Source organism: Pinus tabuliformis, chromosome 9, assembly GCF_031772625.1.
Source record: "Pinus tabuliformis cultivar Carrire ecotype Pingquan chromosome 9, CPIR1, whole genome shotgun sequence".
Taxonomy (NCBI): Eukaryota; Viridiplantae; Streptophyta; class Pinopsida; order Pinales; family Pinaceae; genus Pinus; species Pinus tabuliformis.
Window position 1 is genome coordinate 1,740,385,993 of NC_142307.1, and position 7,287 is coordinate 1,740,393,279.

Below are 7,287 nucleotides of genomic sequence, written 5' to 3' on the forward strand. Positions count from 1 at the left end.
ATAAAAGACCACAATCAAGATAAAGCACTCGTGGGTTCCAAATTGGCTAAAATAACACCTGTGCTGAATGGCCATTTAAGGCTTGGTCTGGTAGTGTTTCATTTGTACCATACTTCATTACCTGCACAACAATACAAATATTATTCTGAATATGCTTTAAGCAATGCTTTCACCAAGTGATCTGTTAGAACTATTAGATGGTTTGTCAAACTATTTCTCAGAATTCTTTTTAAAATGCATCAAATATTTCATCAGTGAACAATAAAAAGCACATCATGCAATCCACATCATCAGGCCAAAGCTTGAATGTGAAAGCTTCTGCACGAGACAGCAAATCCTCTTCGGCACCAGCTCCAAGTGAATATAACTGTTTTTTTTATTTAATGAACCTCTGTATCTAATTTCGCATGGTACTTGTGCCCAAATAACCTTTAATCTGGAAGTAAGAGATCGCTTTATGGCCATCTTAGTCGCTATTTCTGTCACAAATTTGTATAGGATAGATCCGGAGCAAATATTTCATTTGAAAGCTTTACAGCCCTTCAAAATCCATTTCATAGATCATACAAAAGTAAAACAAAGTTATACAACCGTAGGTACGATCAGCTATTTGATTAATCACAACCAACAACAACTCCATAAGCCATTGGAAAGTCAACTACAATCAGAGAGAAGATTGTATTTATATGTGGAGCAGAGCTTATCCATGCACAAAAATCTTTAATTTTATCATAGGAAGGAATCTATTTTGAACCAATAGCGTGTATACTTTTTTGGGGCTTCATAATATTTGGTGTTCCAATCCTAAAAACTTCATAATTGAAAGTGGCATTATATTATTTGTAGACAACTATGGACCATGCAATTATGTAAGATAAAAATCATGATTTTTGAGAGAGATAAAAAGGAGTATCTTTCTTCTTACTCTAGGTGGAGGTACTTGGGTCTTTGTTAACTACTGATAAAAGTTGTTTCTATTCTTGAGCTTGATGGATTTTTATTCTCCTAGGCTTTCAACAAGTTCTCCTTTTGTTGAGGTATTTTAATCACTTTAACAAAAGAATGAGTAATTTGTAGCTCTATCAATTCATTCATTATGTTATAAGTCATCTTCATCATTGCATTAGCTTGTTCCTTGTATGCTATTCATTAGCTTGATGAAGGGTTGAATGAGGAGTATTATTGAATGCTTTTCCTTTACCTACTTGATTTCTAGGCTTGAACCTACTTAGTTGAGCTCTTGTTTGAATGAAATTCTCTTGATCTTTTTCATAATTTTCATGTTCATCATAGTTTTACGGAGTAAAAGTTTGTATGCTCTCTTCACATTGCATGCATTCTAGGACATTTGATTCTTGAATTCTTTCATTGGTTGAAGGATCTGAGTACTCATGAAGTTCTTCAAAAGTGCCATTTTCTTTCAAAATGACTACATTTGGATTTGGCGCACAAAATGCTCTTGGTCCATGTCCTTTGGGCTTCTAATTTTAATCAATTTGTTCTCTAGAATTCAACATCACCGTTTTTCCTATTTGTCATGAGATAAGCTTATCATTTCTCTTGATAAGCTTATCTCGATGAATTCCAGTTAATTTGCAGTTTCGCCATTGCAGTCAAAACCTACTAAACATGGCCATTGAATTTCAGCCCTTGACCATTACAGACGAACCATCCACATTTTTTCAAAAATCAATGAAAACCATGGCACGGTAGAAAATCCAGAAATTCAAATTGCAGATGTGTTTTATATATTAATATGAATATGAAAATCTTGGAGCCCTAAATCAAACCCAGATACATGAACCATACACTGAAAGTGGCAAATATCTTAAAAACAGGCAAGGGCATCATATATATTCCCATAATTGAAAATTAAAATACATTACAGAGAGAAATGTTTATTTGTTTTAAGTTAAGGGGCCTTAAGCCCATGAAACTTAAAACTGCATCTACAAGTAGCCTGCGCACTGCCTCTTAAGTGGCTTCTCCAAGACAGCAGAGATATACATTTCTTTGAGCTTGGGCCCTCTATCCAACTTAGGGGCAACAGACCATTTCAGCTTCTTATACCCTAGCTGCTCAATCATGGGCACATAGATCTTCAGTTGATCCTTTGTGCAGAAAAAATGATCTAGCCAGAACAGGCCTCCAGGCCTCAGAATCCTGTAGATATCATAGAGTACAAATTCCAGTAGCTGTGAGGGAATCCAATTGCTCAAGACATGCATAGAATGAACAATGTCCAAAGTATTTTCAAAGAATGGCAGCCTCTGTGTTATAGTGATATACATGGGAATAACCCCTCTGGAGGCAATGAAACTGTTGAAGGGCCCGTTCAAGTTCATGGAAGTCGTACCTGTATGATACAGAAGAAAAGATACTGGTATAGAAATATCAAAAGCACCTGCACTTCAACTCCGCCTCAAGTAGGACACAAAAAATAAGCAAAACCTGATGCTTACTTCAATCTCTAGGGTACCAGGTTCATTGTCGGGACAACTGGTCTTCAAAGAGGTTATATCTGACCAATGAATCTCCATCTTGCTCTTCAGACCACCCTCCAAGACTTCCCAAACAAGTCTACGCTTTGCATCATAGCATTTTACCACCAAGTCTCCTTCATATCTTGAAATACGCTGGCATCATCAGCATCTTTATGTCAATGCAATCTTGCTAAATGTGCATTACTTACTACCATATCATGAGTTTCCATCAGTGGCTATCAAAAGGCTTGTTCAGGTGAACAAAAAATATTTAATATGTTCTGACAAGATTGAAGAATTTAATATGCAAACTTAGCTGTATTAATTTCTTATGCATATTACCTCCCAAGAACCAATTCTCAAAACCAAGGCTGGGAAGTTTGAGGCCTTGTACTTGTCAGCAATATCCGGTCCTGGTGCACACTTTGATTCATTCTTTCTCCCCACCTCCAGGCTGGAATTATTTATAGCTAAGGGAGCTGCTGAGTCCCCTTCAGAAAGATTCATTTGAATAAGTTCTATGAATGAAGGTGTTTTCTTCAGCGTTAAACCCAATGGACTAGCCTCCTCGAATGGATGCAACAAAAATCCTGGAGAGAATGTCGTGCTTGTTACAGGGCTCCCCTACTAATCCACCAAAACATGAAATAGAAGCATCATTGCCAAAGAGAGTAGAAGGTAGATACAAAAACAAACTAAGGAAATCCACACCATGCAATGCCTCAGCGAAGTTTTGTAGAAGCACACAACTTTCTTAAATTCCTCAACAATGTCAAAAGACATATTTTCAATTCTTGATACCCTACAAAAAAAATCAAGATTCTCAAGACATTCAAAATTTATTAATGACCAACCAGGTAAAAACAAAAATCTATTTGAGGTTGTAAACAAATTCAGAGTGCCACTAATACAGCAAACATCTTATTATTGACGATTTAAACAAATTTTGGGCAAAAACGTATTTTGAGCAAATGATGTTTTATTTAATTTTGCCCAACAGAATTTCAGGGTTCAAACATAGCTTTATACTTGTAAGTCACCAACATTCTTGAAGTACTCTGGGAGGTTTCAACCAATTGCTTATCCATTTACACTTTCATTCATAACAGTCTTGGTGACCCAGGGTACTCTTCAAATCACTTTTCTCAAAACATTTCAACATAGCCGTTGGAAAAAGGGAGGTGAATTGAATAGTTAAAAACTTAAAGACTCTTCTACTCCACCTCTACAGGTCCTAAGGAGAGATGTTTATTTGGTTTTACACTAGCAAAGCTCAAGGCTCAATCTTAACTTTATGCTTATGTTCCACTCACGTTATAGATGAGGCTTAGCAATTCTGCATAAATTTTCAAACATCATAGCCGTTGGAAAAAGGGAGGTAAAATGAATGGTTAAAAACTTAAAAATCTTTAACTCCATCTCCGCATGTCCTAAGGAGAGATGTTTATTTGGTTTTGCTTTCTAGATGTGGCTTAGCAGCTCTGTACCAGCTTCTTAGAAATTTTCAAACATTTCATTTCACTCGTTGCAATCATGGTGAACCAAGTCCCTCTCCAAATCACTCTCCCCAACTCCATCTGTATTCTCACAGGCTGATGATATGGATACCTTTAGGCTCCTTTCGGCCTAGAGACCAACCCTGATCCATTTATTTCAAAAATAAAGACTCACCCAAAGCAAACTACACTCCATAAAAATGAAAAGAACAATGAATATGTCATGTAACAACCATAGGATTAAAGTCTATTTGTTGGTTTTATAACTCATACTACAACATATAATCAAACTCAACATAATCAATTATGGGTATGTTCATGCAGGCCAGATTCATAATAAAAAAAAAGCTAAAACTCAAATAAAGGACTTGAAAAATAAAAATATAAACAATGAGCATTATTCACTGGGAAAATTACCAGATGATACTTGGTGCGCTTGTGTCTCAGATGGCGTTCTTCACCAGCAGTTTCATCCGCATCTATTTTTGTAGTGCCATCGTGATATTTAGTCATAAGATCGCTAGCCATGATTGCTAAAAACTCTCTCCTAAAACCCGGCTCCATTTCCACCACGGTTAAATCCAGGCCCAAAAACAAGGTTCAGTTCTTATTATTGTTATCATAAAAGCTGCCCTAAATTGCTCCCTGCACCATGATGCCGCTTCACCCGAACTAAAATATATATATAATCAAGTTGAATATAATAAAAGACAAGCTCCCAAGCTCGATTTTCCCTATTCTTCCATTATGTTAATTAGCACATTCAATCAAAATCATCAAATTGGCAGCAACCTGCAAATCCACTTATTCTTCTCTCAATAACCTCCTTTCTGTAGATTTCAAAGCTCGATTATAACTGAAACCCAAAGCTCGATTATGACTGAAACCCAAAGCTCGATTATGGTTGAGACCCAATTCACCTAGTACAGAGCAAATAAGAGAAATTTGATCGAAGCCTCGAAAAAAAGGAGGAGGGAATACCAATGGCTGAGTGGGTTTCTAATCAATTTGTCTGCGTTCGAATCGGAGGAAATTTTTTGACAACAAAATGGAAAGGCCCACCGATAGTTCCTGAATGGGTGATCGAAACATGCAATCTCGATGATGCCAAGTGGCAATCTCGATGATACCTAGTGGCAAATCTGCTCAACCCACCTGTACATACTTTCAACTTTTCCCTTCTTCGCCCCCTTATATTTTCTTTTCTACGGTTTTCTTGTCGCTATTACAGGCATATACGTTCATGTTTGCTGACCCGACGGCCCCGTCATATCATGGGACCGCCTGGCAGCATGCTGTGAGGGAATCCAATTGCTCAAGACATGCATAGAATGAACAATGTCCAAAGTATTTTCAAAGAATGGCAGCCTCTGTGTTATAGTGATATACATGGGAATAACCCCTCTGGAGGCAATGAAACTGTTGAAGGGCCCGTTCAAGTTCATGGAAGTCGTAATAATTGTTACATTCCGCTCCCTCATTCTCACGGCGAAAGTTCCTGTTCCTCCTCCGATGTCCAACCCAATTCGAATTGTCTTCTTCTTCAAATTCAAGACCTCGTCGACAGAGTAATCCATGGAGCCACCGCCATTAGGGTGGGACAGACTACAGGAAGAACGCAATCCTGGTGGACTGCTTAATATCCAATACGCATCATCACCCAGCCTCGCCCCTTTGAGACTCTTGCCTTCAGATAGAACACACTACAGCAAGAATGTAACCCTGGGGGACTGCCTAGGATTCAGTATCCACCATCAACCAGCCTCATACCTTCGAGATTTAGTAGACACGCCTGAACTTCTCAAAATACATTATACCTCGTCTCCCAGCCTTGTGCCTTTGAGATTCCCTGCCACTTAGGTAGGGTCCATTACAGTAAGAATGTAATATGGGTGGACTGCATGGTATCCAATATGCATCGTTACCCCAATCTCATCCCCTTTGAGATTCCTGCCATGAGGATAGGGCATACTGCAGTAAGAATGGAATCCTCGTGGACAGTTTATTTTTAGAAAGTAGACACACCCACTACTCAAAATGAATATGCACCATTTCCCATCCTCATTCCTTTGAGACTTCCTGCCGTTAGGGATCAGGACAGGGCACACTACATTATGAACTGAATACTGATGGAATGCTTAGTGTCTGACATGCACCATCGCACAGTCTCATCCCTTTGAAACTCCTACCATTAGTTTAGGGCAGACTACAACAAGAAAGGAATTCAAGAGGACTGCCTAGTATCTAATATGCACCATCACACATCCTCTGCCCTTTGAGACTCCTGCCATTTGGGTAGGTCACAGTGGACACAACAGTGAAAAATGAAATCCTGGTGGACTGCTTAATATTAGAAAGCGGACACACCTGCACTTCTCAAAATCCAACATGCATGATCGCTGGCCTCATCCCTTTGAGGGTTACTGCCATTAGGGTAGGGCACACTACAGTAAAAATGGCCAGATGACTAATGCCATTATGATCTTAATTAAACAAATAACTTGTTGAATTTAATTAACCAGAAATTAAATTTCAGGCCATATCATCAATCACACAATAGCTGGAAATTAAATAGTGGAAGCATAAAACAGTTTCACACATACAGAGGTAATTTCTCCTTCAAAATCAGATTTTCATTCTTTCAAAAACACTTACGAAGAAACCTTCACAGTGTGCTAAAATCCAGCAGCTCTATGGTCAACAAATCACCCTAAACTGAGCAGCACAGTTGGCCCGAGAAGATACGGCATGTTGTATGTCTGGACTGTGTTGCTTTATGGATTGCACGGCCCTATCTGCATGAACATATGGAACTGTTTTGTAAACTACATGGAACTGCCTAGATCCGTATGAATGTACATATCTGCTCTGCATGGTCTCCTCGACAGAGTAATCCATGGAGCCACCGCCATTTACCTACCTGGTTTTCTCCCGGCCTTGAAGATTGAAGCAGTCTTTGCAGTCATCGAAGCCCTTCTGGTATTTTCTCTGAATGAGGCAGGAGTAATCCTTGCAAGAATATGCAGTCCAGACGACACTGGAATCAGGGGCTTTTCCCATGCTCGGCGCACAGATGTCAAGTGGAAAGTGGAACGTTTTTAAATATTTTTTAATGTTTTAAAACATTTTTTATTAAATCAGACGGCTGATTTTTGTTCAATCGTCTAACAAAAGATCTAACGGCTACGATTAGGACAGAAAGGCATTTGGGGGAGTTCATTTCAGAGGGAAACGCCTTACGGCGTAAATATTTAAATAATATTAAGATTTAATTGGTTTATTTTTTTGTTTAAAAAAAGCATTTATAT

General features: G+C 38.4%; 1 pseudogene; it reads right to left on the bottom strand.

The window, feature by feature from the left end:
• Positions 1 to 1,890: 1,890 nt before the first annotated feature.
• On the bottom strand, positions 1,891 to 7,039 carry LOC149155672 (putative methyltransferase At1g29790 pseudogene; annotated as a pseudogene).
• Positions 7,040 to 7,287: the final 248 nt, after the last annotated feature.